The following is a 16,836-nucleotide window of genomic DNA, read 5'->3' on the forward strand; positions in this document are numbered from 1 at the left end:
TTTGGAGTTTTTATTATGGTTACAGATGGGGCCTGAGTAAAGAAAGGTTCACATGTGTGAGCTGGAGTTTCCATAATTTGAATTTTCTACTTGCACAAAAGGAAGATGCAGCTGGCCTTTCTTATCACCTTGCCCAGTTGTAAGGTAGAATGAGGAAGAGAGAGGAGTGAGGCTTATAAGCTTCCAATCATCAAAGATCATAAAACAGAGTCAGACTCTTCCACAGAAGTTTAAATTCTATGGTTAAGAAGTTGTACAATGTAATTATCTCTATAAGTCACAGTCAAAAATTTTAAGTAACAGACAAAAAGTACAGTTAATACCAACTAGTCATAATTTGATTAATTATCAAAATATATTTCAGATAATAAGCAATAGTAGGGACTTTGAAGATATTCAAATTGTGTAACTAGAGTGGTCAGGAAATGTTCTACAAAGTAGATAAATTACACAGAGCTTGAAACATGCTTAGGGTTTGACTAGACCAAGAGGATGGGGAATATTGTTCAGGCAAAATGCCCTTCTCAATGTCTACTGAAACACATTAATTTTGGCTATGTCTTTTTCTTTTAAGCTTTAAGTACACACACACACACACACACACACACACAGAGAAAAATAATCAGCTTTAAACAAAGTTTATGATAGACTATATGGCTCACTGTGCATAGAATGTTCAGGGACAAAAAGAAATGTATTTTAACTTTTGAATTAAATAGTTATTATTTTTATGATTGCTTTCGTTTTTTCTTCATTCATTTTTCCCTTTGCACGTTTGTTTGGTGATTCCCGCAGATAGTTGGGAAGGTGGGTAGGCATAGATGTCCAAACCATAAAGCAGCTTTCCCTGGGGTCAAAGCAAATAACTGCATAAATCAACATACATGAGAATTTCTCAGCTTCAGGAAGACTTTTGAAAACCGACATGCTGGAGCTTTTCAAGTCACCTTTGTATAATTTGCAGGGTATTCTCAGCATCACTCCCTCACTACTTCCTACAGAATTGCTAGAAAACTTCAGGCGGCAGCTTTAGCCTTTGAAACTTTTGGATATTTTTCTAATCATAGCTTTGTTTTTGAACCTCAACTGCCACTAGCAGCCTTACAAACTGGATTGACAGGGCCCAGGGATAGTGCACCCCCAGTTGGCACAATGTAAAGGAGATTTTGCTGAAGAAATATCCTGGGAGGCTTCCACTACCCTAATAGGAAGATTTGGAAAAGACTCAGAAGTCCTTCCTCTCCTTTCAAATGCTGGGCCCACAAGGGCCTTGAGCAATTTGTAAAACACAACAAAAGGAATTAAGACAAAAAAATTTACGTACCCTCCGGCAGGGTTTTATGTACTCATACACCATTTCAGTGGGCATTCTATAGTCCCGTGAAGGGAATTGCCCTACAAGGAGATACTTTTCTTACTTCTGTTTGTTTGTGTGTTTATGTTCTGTTTTATTTTGTTTTTGAGAGAAAAGCATTTCCATTATTTAGGTGTTAAACTAAGAAGTGTGCGTTTTAAAAAAAATCCTATTGTAGTTTATTTTAGCTTACCCTTGGAGGCTGACAACACTTCCAGTCTTTTTTTCTTACCAGGAAGAGTGGCTATGAACTTCCTAAAGGTCATTCAACATATATTTATTGTCACTTACTAATTACACTTACACACTGAATAAAACATTTATTTTTGGTCTACAGGAAGCTCCAATCTGGTATGAAAAATGGATGTATGAACAGATAATTGTAAATACTTTGATAAATACAATGAAAAATCTGGGTTGGTATGTGTGGGGAAGATGGGAAAGAATCTACTAAGAAAGAAAATTTGCAAAACTGACGTGTCATTCATGGAGGTCAGGCAGAGGATTATTGGTGAAGAATTCACAAGTAATGGTATTGTTCCATATGTTTTATTGACAAGGTAGATACACATACGCACACACACACACCACGTGATAGTTTAAAACAATTAACTATGAAAGTAGTCATGTTAGAAAACAATAATATATTTCTACAGCATTTTATTATTTTAAGGTCCCTCTCAAAGACCTAGTATGATATTGCAGTTATTGGCATTTTTTTCATAAAAAAAATAACTTATTTGGACATAATCACACATTATGTAAAGATAGAGTGTTTTGATTTCCAGTTTCCTGACTTTTACGTGAATACTCTTTTTAAACAACTTTTGCTTCAGGCAGAAAAGACTTTATTGCAGTAGAGACAAAAGAAGGACCAAGCTAGAAAGTACAGATATGAGCCAGGGTCTGCTTAAAGAGATGTAAATTTGGGTCATTTGATGAAGTAAGGAATCTAGAACAAACAATGGCCTAATTTTGACATTCTAGTCATGAGACATCAGAAATAGTTTCTAATTAAGTGATGAAATATACAAAGTACTAATAAACAATGACACAATAGAATAAGAAATAGTAATAAGCTATAAAGTAAATCATAGGACCACAAATTCTGAGCATACTGATAAAATGATCCAGTGGAAATGAAGAGATTTACAATGAATCACAAGAGGGAAAGGTTTTAAAGAAAAAATAAGTGGACAAAGGAGTTAACTAGGGGAAGTAGGAATGCTATTTTTTCTCAGAAGTAGCAGGAATAGAAAAGGGCAAGGGTAACACATATGCTAAGGTTTGTAAAGGGCTAAGATGGAAATAAAGGAAACTCATTTTTCACAGTATACATAACCTCAGAAAGTTTAGCAGCTGAGATATCTAAGAGTAAATGTTTCAAAGATGGAGTTTAAGACTGAGGAGATTGGAGAAAGTTTGGAATATCTAATATGAGGAATGGGACAAAAAGAGATGAATAAAATGATTGAGAAGTAGATAGAGATCCAACTCATATAAGAAAGCAAGGGTCAGTAATGGAACCTGGCATTGCATTGGATATCTACAACTATAGGAGACCAGAAGCAGAAGATATGAGAACAGGAGGTAAACGTCTTGGTTTGGAGCATTGTTGTAGACTAATATGAAAAATAGTGGCTGGTGGTCAGAAGGATGACAAGTAGTTATGATGGAGGAAAATAAATTGTGATTTTTTTTTGGTTTGTTTTAAAAGTAAAGACAATAGAAGTTTAGGAATGAAAGTAATGAGTACATGTTATAATAGCCTTAATATTTATAAGGAAGACACTAAATAATATAGATCAGACAAAATGTCAGTAAAACATAGGTGGCAAAATATCTTAGAAATGTGAGGAAAATTGATAGAACCATAATCATAGTGAAAAGTTCAATTCATTTCTACAAAAATTAAAAAGACTGAAGAGACAGAACATAAATATGTGTAATAGGTTTTTAATTGCAGAACCAATACCCTCAATCAATTATATGTAATTACTTTGTAGTCAACAAATAAATAAGACATTACTTTGTGTATATGAAAGATTTAAAATTGATCATGTACATAGTCAAATTGGGAATCTCAGTATATTCTTGAAGGTAGAAAACTGACAGTCTAAATTATCTGATCACAAACATTGTACAGGAAGAAATGAATAAGAAAGTCATGACCAAATGACTTTAACCACTTTTTTCTTCCAAATAACCTGTCTGTTTTGTATCAAAACTGAGAGATGTGGCTAAAGATTTAATCAGAGGAAAATGTGTAACCTTATATTATAACTTGTGTTAACTTAAAAAGATTGAAAATAAATATGCTTAATCTTAAGCATATGCTGCTGTAAAAAGAATAATGATCTTAATCAAAATAAAATAGAATATTAATTAAAAAATTGAAAATAAATGAATTGAATAATAAATTAAAAAGTACATTTGATTAATAATACTAGTTTTTCAAAAAGACAATTTGAGTAGAACCTGGTTATGAAATATATATGTATATGTAATGTGTGATTAGAAATAGGATTTATCTATCTACTTAAAGAAGTCATTTGATTTACAAAAGATTACATGTGAATTTATATTCATGGATTTGAATTCGTATTAGTATATTTTTCTATAAGTATAAATAATTAAGTTGCCTGAAAAGAGGAAAAAACTAAATACATTTTAAAAAGAACTATAGTAAATGTTTATTAAATAATTGGCATTTTAATGACCCCAAAACCATGAAGATTTAGGATGAGTTCTAATTTTCTAAAATTCTAAATCATTCACATTATTACATGACAGACAAGATTACAAATATCTCATCAATTCATTTCAGATAGCTCAGTTAATTAAAAAAAATATGTATATAATTCATAAAGTATTTTTTATACACACACATTCACACATCCCACAGAAAGACAACTACACACCATTTTCACTTATAAAGTAGGAGGCAAAATTCCTAATAATAATTAATAACATTGGGTTTGTATTTAACGTTGAGCATAATTTTATAAGTAGAGGGTGCAAAAAAAGTATACACATTTTAAAAAAAGAAAAATACTGTATTAAAATTGTAATAATATAGGCCAATAACAAAGGATGAATGCAGGTCATGTGTATACATTGTTTTGGCACCCCGGTATTAATTTGACTCTTCTATTAGCTTTCTGATTAAAGGCATAGACATTATCATCCTCATTATATAGATGGGGGACTAATTCATAGATATATAGTGACCTTTTCAATCTCCTGCAGTAGAAAAATGCAAAACTGGAACCTCAGTGATGTGATGTAGAATTAGCTTTGGTCTCTTGTAGTGGGTATAGAGCAAAGGCTGCAGTCTATATCCTTATATGGTGCTGTGGTTGGCTCAGATGGATGTTTTCCTCCCAGTGATGACATCAGTCTAAATGTTGCCCAGCGGTCATCAGCACAATTGCAGACTCTGGCTAGTATGTCTCTGACACTTGCTGATCCGAGGCAGAATTAGAAGCAAACCATAACAGGCCAGACGCAAGGAGACCCATATTAGAGAGGGAGGGAAGAGGGTTGGTTAGTGATCATCTTACCACTGTGGTCCTACAGTCTCTAGAGTTTTCATAAGTGAGGGCCAGGCCAGGGGGTAGAAACAGTCTGTGTGTATGGAGTGTTACTCCTTAGGTGAGAGTACTGTGGGATGGCAAAATAAACATTTGGATCACCAATTAGAACTTTTTATTGGTTGATTTCAAATCTATTTATTAGGCACTCACTATGCATGTCACTCTTTGCTATTAATTCATGAAATGCATATGCTTCTTGCTCTTGTGGAACTTAAAAACTGATAAAAGGAAATAGACTGTAAAAAAAAAAAATACCTAAAGAAATTTTGTTCTAGTACTGGCTGCTGTGCTAAAGGTCAACTAACATTTGAACACACTTTAGGTCATGACATTCCTGAGAGGATGTTTAAATTATCCAAACTTGTATTTTCTTCTGCAGAATGGAAATACTAATATTAGTGGAATGAACCCTATTATGGTCGTGATAAGATAATATGTGTGAAGCAATATGTTTAAGAAGATAATATGTTTAAAGTAAGCAGCACCTGCATTAATGAAAGTAATTATTAGTGGTATTATATTCCAGATAATCAAAGGTAAATATGGCTGGAGATTATCAATTGTTATTTGAAAGCTATGTGGTGATAGTGGTTTTATTTTTTTTTTTAATTTAGGGAATAAACTAACTACTATTAACATTGTAATATCACTATGGAACCATTAGAAGATAATTATAAGAATAAAGAAGACATTGTTGAACAAGCTATATATGTTTAACAAATATTAAAATGAATGAATGATTTCATTGTGGTCCATTAGCAATTTTTGTAATTATTATTTTAATTTCTTTTCCTTTAAATTTTGATCATCCAACAGGTAATCAATGTCTCCATAAAGAGAAGATGAGAAAAGGGTCCTAGAGGTTGAGGGTAGAATTCAGACTAATTGCTAACTAACGTGTCCATGTTGTTCACAAAGAATTGAAACCAGTTTTAAGAAACTCTCATTCATGTCATCCAGCACTAATTGGTGGAAAACAAACTGCATATGGAAATTAATTAGAAACCCAGGAGGGAAAGTGTTAAAGCTAAAAGGAAAGCAAATTGTATAGTAAACATTACTTACATTATGACACCAAATAAAGAAAAACAAGACAAGAAATGAAGACACATGAGCAAAACAAAATAAAACAAAATTTCTGTTTGCATGTTCAAACTCATTTTACTTAGATGCAAATCTGAAGGCCTAACATTTGACCCTTCTGAATTTGCTCATTTCTCCTGTCCCATTAGTTTGACTATATCTTAAAAACAAACATAGCATCCTCAGATGAGAAACAGTATATTATGACAGACAGAACCACAGACAGAACAAGGAGGATGTAGCATTTGTTGTCCAAAGGGAGATTTAGAATATATACTTGACAAATTTTTAGCCATGAAATCCTAAAATTTGGAGAAACTGTAAAACTGTCCCCTCAGAGACTAATTCTTCTTCTTCTTCTTCTTTTTTTTTTTTTTTTTGGTTTCTACACAGTATAGTAAGCCTCGCCTGATGACAACAGGAGAGGGACACTTCTGTGACCCTACCATCTGAGGATAAGGGCCTATTCCTAAAATTATTGTTGTATAAAAAATAACACCTCACATGTACATATTCTTTTGTATAACAGAACACCCATTTGCGCATGTTCTTTTTTTCATTTTCAAAAGTATTTCTAAGAATTAAGAAAAACTATGAATACACAAATGTAAAGTTAATTTCCCCAAACAAAATCAAAAATATCACAGACAATGCACTAATATTATTGCTTTCCCTACACTTGAGGTTTTGTCCATAAATTGATTTACCCTTTTAACTTTCTTCCTGATCCTTTTATAATCATCATTGTTCCCAAAAAATGTTTATTATTGATAGCAGTTAATTAAAAATGTTTTTTATTATTAATGCTTTTCCAATTCTATTTTAAAATAAAAGGATTTTGTTCCATTACTAAGGAATATATGCAGATTATTAAAAGCTTTGAAATATAGAAAGAATATAATGAATAAAAATATCCCCCCCTTCCACCTGCAGCTTACTACAGGGGGAGAATTACATTTTAGTGTATTGGTACATTTACTTTTGGAATTTTTTCTGTGCATGTTTAAGCACTGATTTATGTGACGCTGGACATATGGGATTCTTTTGAAAAATATGTTTATATGTCTTATAGAAGTTATGCAATATTCTTTTCACATTTGCAAGTACAACATGGAAAAAGATAGGCTGAAAAGACACTTAAATATTCTCCCCCACAAAAGAAAAAAATTAGTTCTATACTGAAGAATATATCTAAAAAGTCTAAATCTAATGATACATCTGAATTTTGTGGATATTTCATATAAGGGGTAATTTTTGTTTACAACATAACTTTCTACATTTTTGTGTCCATGATATTTATTCCCCACTGATTTATCAAAAACCGTAGTTTACAGAACTGTGTACTGTCGTGCTCAGGGTGCCATAGCTGGCTCACAGGGACACCTTTGTTATTTTAAATTTTGGAGGGAAACACAATAACATTTGTTAAACACTATCAGGTTAATGTAGTTCACAGTTTCAACATTAGGTTACATACATATCTTTGCAAAACTGTTATTTTGGAAAAATGCTGTGATAAGAAGCAAATATTGCATTACAATTATGATTCCACTGACAATAAATGTGGTGGTATATTCAGTCTGATTCCAGTGTTTGAGAACTTGCACAGTGTCCAACATGTGCAAACATCCCATTAATAAGTAATGACGATTATGTAATAGTGAAATAAAAAAAATGTTCTTTTAGTTTCTGTATATTGTTTTTTCAAGCACCTCTAACTTTTAAAACATAAGTACTTAAGTTATTTGTATCTTATTTCTTAATAAACAGAACTATTAGGTACATATTTTGGTAAACGTACTGTGAAAAATTACTAATACGATAAGGTTTCATTAGTGGGAAATTTTGGGGACTTATGGCCTGGAACATGTATTCAAGTAATATTTTTCAAAATTATTAATGAGTGATAGTTATTTAGACCTTCACATATTTAATGTATATTTTTAATGTTTTTACTCATTTAACATAATTCAGCTGGATATAAAATTTTCTCTCTCAAAACAGTATAGCTTTGTTTTTCCTGTTTGAAAACACTGAAGTACATTCATTAGTCAAAAGTACGTTTAATTAAAAAAAAAATGGTTTAGTGTTAGTGAAACAACTGTTGAATTTGAAGAAAAAATTATTGACAGAATTGAGACTATAAATTATTTCAATTAATTCTAGTATTAATAAAGGTTTCTCTACAAGATCAGCATTATTAACCTTTAATCTATGAATCCATTCTTATGGTCTATATTTTCTTTGATGTACATTTTCTTGAAAGGAGCCAAAGCATTCATTAGTTTTCCCAAAGACTTCCATCATCAAGCCTGCCTTCCTTTACTATTTTTCCCCACCAAATGCCATAGTATTACAACTGCTAAATCAACAGGTATACATTTCATTTTATCAGAATCATTATACTTTGAATAAACTCCATTTTATTTTTGTATTTCCATTATGGCAAAAATTATTTGTGATAAATTGAATAAACAATATGTAAATGCTTTTTTCAACCCTCTGATTTTCTTACTGAGGGAGACTAAATATGGATAAACAAACATAACAAAATATTTTTTTTCCTGGTACATTTAAACATTGTTTCTTTTTGTATATGGCAAGATAAGCAGCAGTCCTGGAAAATGAATTTTTTTGACCAAGCTATTCAGTAGATATGACCGTAAATGAGAAGCTTGAAATAAAATTACAGAGAGTAAGGATACTATAACGACTTGTTATAGAAAAAGCAATTTGCTGTTCTCCACCTTGATCTTTAAAATCAGTGGCCATCCGGCTTAGGTTCTAAAGACTTTTTGGTCTGGCAATGCCTATACTGCTAAAACTCAGCATGTTGGATTCATTGATATTCATTTAAATTACTCATTTGGGCTCCCAAGGACCTGTACTTCAGTTTCATTTTGACTTTCAGGCATCACTGAACCAAAAATAAAAAAGCAAAGAACAGCCAAAACCATAGCATCTCATTTCATTTTGAGATTGAATTTTGGAAATTGCAAAAGAAATGATCTTGACAAAGAGAAATGCCCAGTATTATTGGAAACTCTTGTAAAAGCCAAGAACCTTTTCAGGAATTGAGTCTGATGATTTGGTTGATAACATAGTAAAGAAACCAGGTAAATATCAGGTGATTATCACCTGGTTTGGGGTTTTGCTGCAAACATTTTGCAGAGCTTTAACTGTGATGTGCATTAGTCACGCTACTGGAGCAGAAAATCAATAAAACGAGGTTCCAAAAATAAAATATTCTTTTGGAATGTTGCTCTGAACTAATTAGCAATGAGTCATTTAAAAGGACTTACCTGTCATTAGGGGAAGAAAAAAGTATTTACAAAAAACAGTTTTCTAACAAAACACTTTTTGAGATTGACGAGAAAAAAAGATTAAAAACTTAGATTCAAAAAGTGACTTTTATTTCGACAATAAATAACACAGAAGTCACATTGTGAAATGAGAAACTTAATCATCTTTCTGTCATGTTATTTGTCAAAATATAGAGAGGAAATAATGATAACTCATAAATAAAATATAACTATTTTATTTTATATTTTGCTATTTGAAAGACATAAGAAATAAAAAAATGCTTCATTTGTTGATAATTTGGGATCACATACAAACAGGATGAAAATGGATCACAGTTCCTTTTGAATTTTGTTTTGAAGCTTCCTTTTGAAGCTAAATTTTTAGTTAGCTAAGCTCTCCAAGTAGATAAGATCACTTTTAATCAAATAAGTCTTGTATACTCCTATTTAAGAGAAAAATTTATCATGATAAATATATAATCACATAGAGTAAGATTTTTTCCATATATATGTATATATACATATATATTTGGATATATATTTAATTTATCTACAGTTAATGAATTTAACATTAAACACTGTTTTAAATAATTTTTAATCAATTAGATTTGATTCACCTGATTTTTTGCTTTTCAGGAAATTGTCTTTAAAATATGGAATTTCCATAAGTCTCAGAGCTAGTTGAAAGGGACACACGTATTCTCCATTCACCATTCCACTAATAGAAGGCATGAGGGCACAGATGCACAAAATTTCTGATTATTGTATTTAAACAGAATTGAAATTTAAAGACACTTTATACTTGCACGCAAATACTAGTAGTGCTTCTAATCTTCTGAGAATTTGTAACTTCTTGAAACAAAAATATCAACAATTAGCAAGAAAACTGAGAAACTGATTACACAAGAGAAATAAATTCTACTAGTTATTTCTTTCTCATCAGTTGTTCAATCCCTACCTATTCCCCACCAGGTCACCACTTAAACTAATGAAAAAATAAACAGCTTAATGTGAATTCCTCTTTCCATATACTCTTTTCCCATTTTCTCTCTCTCTCTTTTACTTTCCCTCTTCCTTTGATTATACATTCCTCTGTTTCTCCAGAGAGAGGCTTCTGTTCTGATTTCTCATCTCAGACACTTGGAGTCTGAACTTGTTGATCCCAACACCACACCACCTCTGCCATCACGTTCAATCTCACACATCTGTACATGTATGTGCACATCCATCTGAAGGGCTGGGTAGAGGGCAATTTACAGAAGACTGAAAGACAGAAAATGGACAAAGAAGAGTTAGGGGCAGGTGTGCAATAGAACACAGTGTAAAAGAATAGAGTATAGAGAAAATTCCAAATTCTGGAGATATTTTTCATGAAACAGCTATGGCTTCAAACTTAGAAATTCAGGGGCACTTATGAGGCCTGAATATCAAAGCAAGCACTTTTATTTTTCTGTTGAGAATTATTTAACTAAGAAAATAGTAGGACAATAGACCATATTAAAAACATCCATTTTTTAGTTTACAGTTAAAAACAATAACAACAACAACAACAAATGGTCCATTAAAAGACTTATGGGTCTATGTGAGAATTACCAATTTTGATCTCATATAGTTTAAAAATTTCCTTTGTGTACTGAAACCCCTCAACTAGAAGGGCCACCGGACTGTTTGGATACATTTAGTGGACTCAGTTTTGCAAATCAGCTTTTATTAAAAGAGAAGTTTTAGGAATTTATTTAAAAAATAATTTTAAAAGAACTCTAAGCCTGAGAAATGACAAATTAAGAAGTTACTATACTATCCAATTTAATATAACAAAATGCAGCAAAGAATCAGAGTATAGAAGGGGAAGGCAGCAAGAATAATGTTACTATAAGCCAGGGGGAGATGAATATATAAAGTATAACTTATATCAGATGATGTGTCATAAAATGAACTGATGAAAAAGGGAAACTATATGAAATGTATTTGATTTTTAGTTCATCATTTGATACAGGATTTTATAAAAGTGTTCTTGCAAATTTGTTTCAAGTTATTAAAAAAAAAAAAATCACTTCAACCAAGAATTGACAGAGAAAGAAAAGACAGACTAATGACAAATGGTAATATATTCATTTTAGGGAAAGTGCCAATGATAAATCCTGACTTATATAATATTTTAATGAATTATAAATATGTGAGATTGCGGATCATTTTAAATTGAGGTGATTCTAATCCTACGAAGACTAGATAAATCTACTCTTCTCACAAATCTGAGCTTTCCTTTCAGCTTTTTTTCTTAATGTCTGTGACATGATTATAAATGTTTATGCCTAGAACAGAAGAGGACAGACAAAGCTAAATGGAAGAAGGAGCTCAGGAAACTATGATCAGCATACCAGAACTTCTTCAGGAATTCATTTCCTTATTAGCTGGCAATCTAACAAATCACTTAGATGACCATTTTCGCTGCTTCCTTGTGTGAAAATCGGGCTGTCAATATCTTTCTTATAAAGATATTCTGTTTTAAGGGTAAAATACGTAAAGAAATGACCAGGTCCATTTCTAAAACTTGTATAAAGGAAATAGTGAGTAGTGCCATTCAATAAATATTTGTTTCTTTCTCCTCTTTTTAAAGTACATGTATGGTCCAAACAAATCATTTTTTAGATAGGGAAACCACAACTCAAGGAAATGAAGACAACTGTGCAAGTAAACGTGCCTAATTGGTTACAGAGGCAAGTCCACAGGACATAAACGATCCTAATTTGTAGGCCAGTAATGTTTCCACTTTACCATTCAATCTTTCCTTTTGCTTCTTTACTTTCTTCTCAAATTTTTGTCTCCCAAAATCTCATGGTGGTGAAAATCTTTCTTCAGCTCAGTCACTTTTAAATCCACAGGCAAGACTTTCTACTCCAGTTTTCTACTTCATCTGCCTACAAACTATATGTACGTGAATGTGCTAAGTTCAAAATCATTGTTAAAAATACATAAGATGTCTTTCCTTAAAAGTTTTGATTGTCTTCCAAAATGTCTATCCCTCTGTATATTAACTTGATTTTCCCTGAAAGCAAATCCTTATAATTACTTGCAAATTTTCTCCTCCTTTATCAACACATTTCTATGAAAAAATTGCATTCTATTTTTTATGTAGAGTTTTTTGTTTATTTTTTCATCCATTATATTTCCATAGCCACCACTCACTTCTGACCTCATCACACATTCACTTGTATAGTATAGGAAATATTTTGATACCTTTTAATGAGTATGTTTTTCAACGTAAATAATTTATTGTCATGCACAGTTTTTCTTCCTAGTACCTGCATATTTTAAAACAAATGTTATTATCCATCACTGTAGGAAAGACAGGCCACCACAGAACATCACAAAAATAAATGACAAAGGTAATTAATTTAGGTCTACTGAGCTTTAAAACTCAAATTCTGAGAATAAACACTAGAGTTTAAAGAATATTTGCTAAGCAAGTTTTAATTGTATTTTATTGTTTTTATTTTGCTCTGAGAAACTGCACTTAATTTTTCTGGAATAGAAGACAAGATTCAAATATAAGAGAAATAGGATTTTTCTTTCAGTATGGTGGTGTCAGCTTTTAACAAACCACAGGTGACAACTATAAATTGTGGGCAATACACAAAAGAATTAACTGAAGGCTCTGGAAAAGAAACAAAAATAGACTAATGTTGGTGATAATATGAACTTCAAAGATGAGGACAGCATGAAGTCAGTTTTCCATTGATACAGCTTTAGTGTGAGGGCAGACCTCAGGCATGAAGCAGTATGGCCCAGAGTGGCTAAAATTCTCCTAGAAAACCTGTTGTCTTTATGGTCAAGAAACAAAGGACAGGGCAGGCTCAACATAGCTACTAGATAGGGTGAAGGAAACATCTTAAAGAGGGAAGCAGAAAAGGAAGAGCCCCAAAATCTGTGTACAAACTCTGCAAATATCTGGCTACACCCTGTATCATGAATGAAGAAAGCAAATTCAAAGTAACTTTTGTATGATAGGGAAGAATTCAGCTAATACTTGATTTGCCAGTCTAGGTGAGGCAGATATTGCTGTTTTAGCTAACTAAGTTAATTATTTGAATTTTTTAAAAAACTCATGTGTGTTTAGAAGGATTAGAATAGAATACAGAATCTCTACCATTCAGTAATCATAATATCCAGAATATAACCTAAAATTATTCAAAATACAACAAGAGAAAAATATATGACTCATTCTCAAGGACAAAATCAGCGGAGGCCAACTGTGAGATAATGATAGAATGATCAGACAAAGAAGCAGCTTTGATAAAATTCTAAATGAAATAAAAAAATACATGTGTAGTAAATGAATATAGAAAAATGTATTTTTAAAAAAAGAAAATGAAATTAAAAACCACCTAGATAGGCTCAGTAATATGGTGGAGATGAGAAAGGAGTCAGTGACCCTGAAGCTGGATTGAATATATATATATATATATATGGTGCCAAAAGAATGTATACACATTTTAAGAAAGGAAAATCTATTAAAATTATAACGCACAATATATATGATAACAAAAGATAATTACAAGTCACGTTTGACTTCTGAAATTATAAGAGGTGCTCAAAATGGTTAACATCAGCGTAATTTTAATACAGTTGTTTTCCTTTCTTAAAATGTGTATATATATATTTTGGCACCCTCTGTGTGTGTCTGTGTGTGTGTGTGTGTGTGTGTGTAAATGTGAAAGAATATTAATTTCTATAAAATACAAATGACTATTAAAAGGAAAATCATCATCTAGTACTGTTTATGATGTCATGTACATATCAATAATGCATATGACTTACATAGCATACACAATGCCAGACAGGTACTAGGTGAACCTGCGTATTTCTAAACTAAACTAAACATTTCTACATTTTAAGTAAAGTCGTAAAATACAGTCTAAATAATCTTTGAAATCTTAAAGATGTATATTATAATCCTTAGAACAACCACTAATAAAAATAATGAAAATAGGTAGCGCTAAAAAAGGCAATAAGTGCCTTAAAGTGGAATTCTGAAAACTATTAAAATAATCTAAAAGAAGACAAGAAAAGGGAACTGAACAAAAAAGGCAACAAACAGAAAACAATAGAATAGATTTAAATTCAACCATATTGATAATTACATTAAATATTATGGACTAAACATTCCAACTAAAAGCAGCATTTCTAAATATGGAAAGGAAAAAAGGCAACACCCAACTGTGAAGTTTAAATTAAGAGAAGGTGTGATTGTTGTACTGGGAATGGACAGGACCTGTCCCAAAGAAAGACTGACATGACTCTCTGGTAATACTTAGGTGAGATAATTCACCAAATGTCGCTCAGCCTATGGGTTAGCTTTTAACTCATTAGGTTCTTCTATTGTATTTTGAAATAAAATATAAAGAAACAGTCCCATTGGACAATTGGTTGAGATAAATGATTACAAATGCAGAACAGAATAGTAATTAAGAATCAAACTCTGTAGTTTGACATTTTAACCTTTGCAAGTTTTATTTTTCTCTAGAAAGTGGTAAAAATAACACTATGTGTTTTAGAAGGCGGTTATAAAATTTTAAGTAAATAAAATGCTTGTAAATGACTTCATAAAGAGCCAGTAAATAAGAACATTCAATAGATGTTCATCATTGTCATCATCATCATCATTCATCGTCAATAACACGACCAACATCATTACCATCTCATTTGGGACCATGATCGATGTCACATGCAGTTTATTTCTACTTTAAAACTTTCAGGCTCAGAGTCCATTAGTATGAGTTTTTGTTTTTGTTTTTTGTAAGAATATCTTCTCTTTCAAGAAAATACTATTTTATTGAATAAGTTCATTTAATGTATTTTGGTATCTTGTGATCATATGATGCCTATATAAAAACAAACAAACAAACAAACAAAAATTTGCTCTTCAACATATATGCTTAAGTAAAATCAACCGGTAGTTTGTTTTTGTTTCCTACTTGTCTTATATTCATTCTGATGTTTTCCTGTGGTTACTCTCGCTGTCTGATGAACCACTGCTCCCTTTTACTTTCTATATAAAAATAAATCCTATCCATGCATGCTTCAAAGACTAAAATGAGTTACATTCATAAATCTACATCTAATCTGATCTATTATCATGAATCAATCCATTTTTTGAAACATTTTGCCACTAAATATACCTGCATCATAATCTAGCCATTGCATGTATACTTCCTTTTAGTAGTTCTTTAACTGTTGTCTCTGTCATGTCTTATAACCCAACAACAGTGAAAGTCCTTTTAAAGTCATAAGCAAGTCTGAATTATCTTTCATTATTTACAGTGCATCAAACAGGTCCTAGCAAAAACAGTTTGTAGTTACCCAATAGTTACTAACAAATTACATAGGCATTGTCTATTAACTCTGGATTGTCGCAGTATAACATAAGATGCGTTAATCAACCAGATAAAGCGATGCTTGGAAAAAATGCAGTCAGGAATGTACACACTTCAAAGGGAATGACTATTCTGTTAATTTATTCACTTGCCTTTGGAAAGATAATTATTTAAATGTCTCTAAAATCTGATTAAAGTTGGTACCTTCCTCACTGGTACCTGTACCTATTTTTCTTGCTTATGTTTTTGTTGTTTCTTTCCATAGGTAAAAATGTAAGATGTTGGTTGGAGAGGAATCCTGGAGATTTATTTGCCTGTTTATTTATTAATTTGAAGTAATACATTTAAAAGATCACTTTAGTTGGACTAAGAAGACCTGGATTTTATATAATCTTGCTTAGCCACTGAATTACTGCATAAACTTAGACAAGTCAATTAACCTCTCAGGGCCTCAGTTTTCACATCTGAGAAGAAAAAAAAGTTATAAAATCCACTCCGACACTTATTGTGCATTTTGAATATGTGCCCTCTAAAACGCAGTTAGAGTCTAAGATACGATCCTTTCCAGTTCAACAATTATATAAAAAAGATCTAACATTTTCCTTTATCATTTGATACAGGAAATATGATACTTCTATCAAATATGTTAAATGAACTTAGTGTTTTAATTAGGAAACTTTTTTTATATCTAAGAGAACTCAAATTCAGTTCACTTGTAAAAAATATAAATAACAAATGTTTGCACTTACATGACACAATCTGAGAAGATCACACTATTCTGTAAGCTAATTAAAGAAAAAAAAACCAAATGGGACTTATTTAAAACAAGGTAATGAAAAATAAGAGGTAGATTGCAGGACTGACATTTCATTTCACCACTAAAAGCCATTGACTTCTAAAATGCTGCCTTTCAATACTATGATCAATCCTACTATCAGTGAAATCCATGGAGTCCCCATTTCAGAGTCTCATGGATTACGCCTACCCAAGGTCATCTATGACTTCTCATTGTGGACTATTTTTAGAAATGACAAGTTTTTGTGATGCCTGGTAAACACGAGGTCTGAAGACTATAGAGTTTAAGCATACAAGGAGGTTAAATGACTCACATAATATTTTCAGACTTA

Source organism: Rhinolophus hipposideros (assembly GCF_964194185.1).
Source record: "Rhinolophus hipposideros genome assembly, chromosome: 17".
NCBI classification, from domain to species: Eukaryota; Metazoa; Chordata; class Mammalia; order Chiroptera; family Rhinolophidae; genus Rhinolophus; species Rhinolophus hipposideros.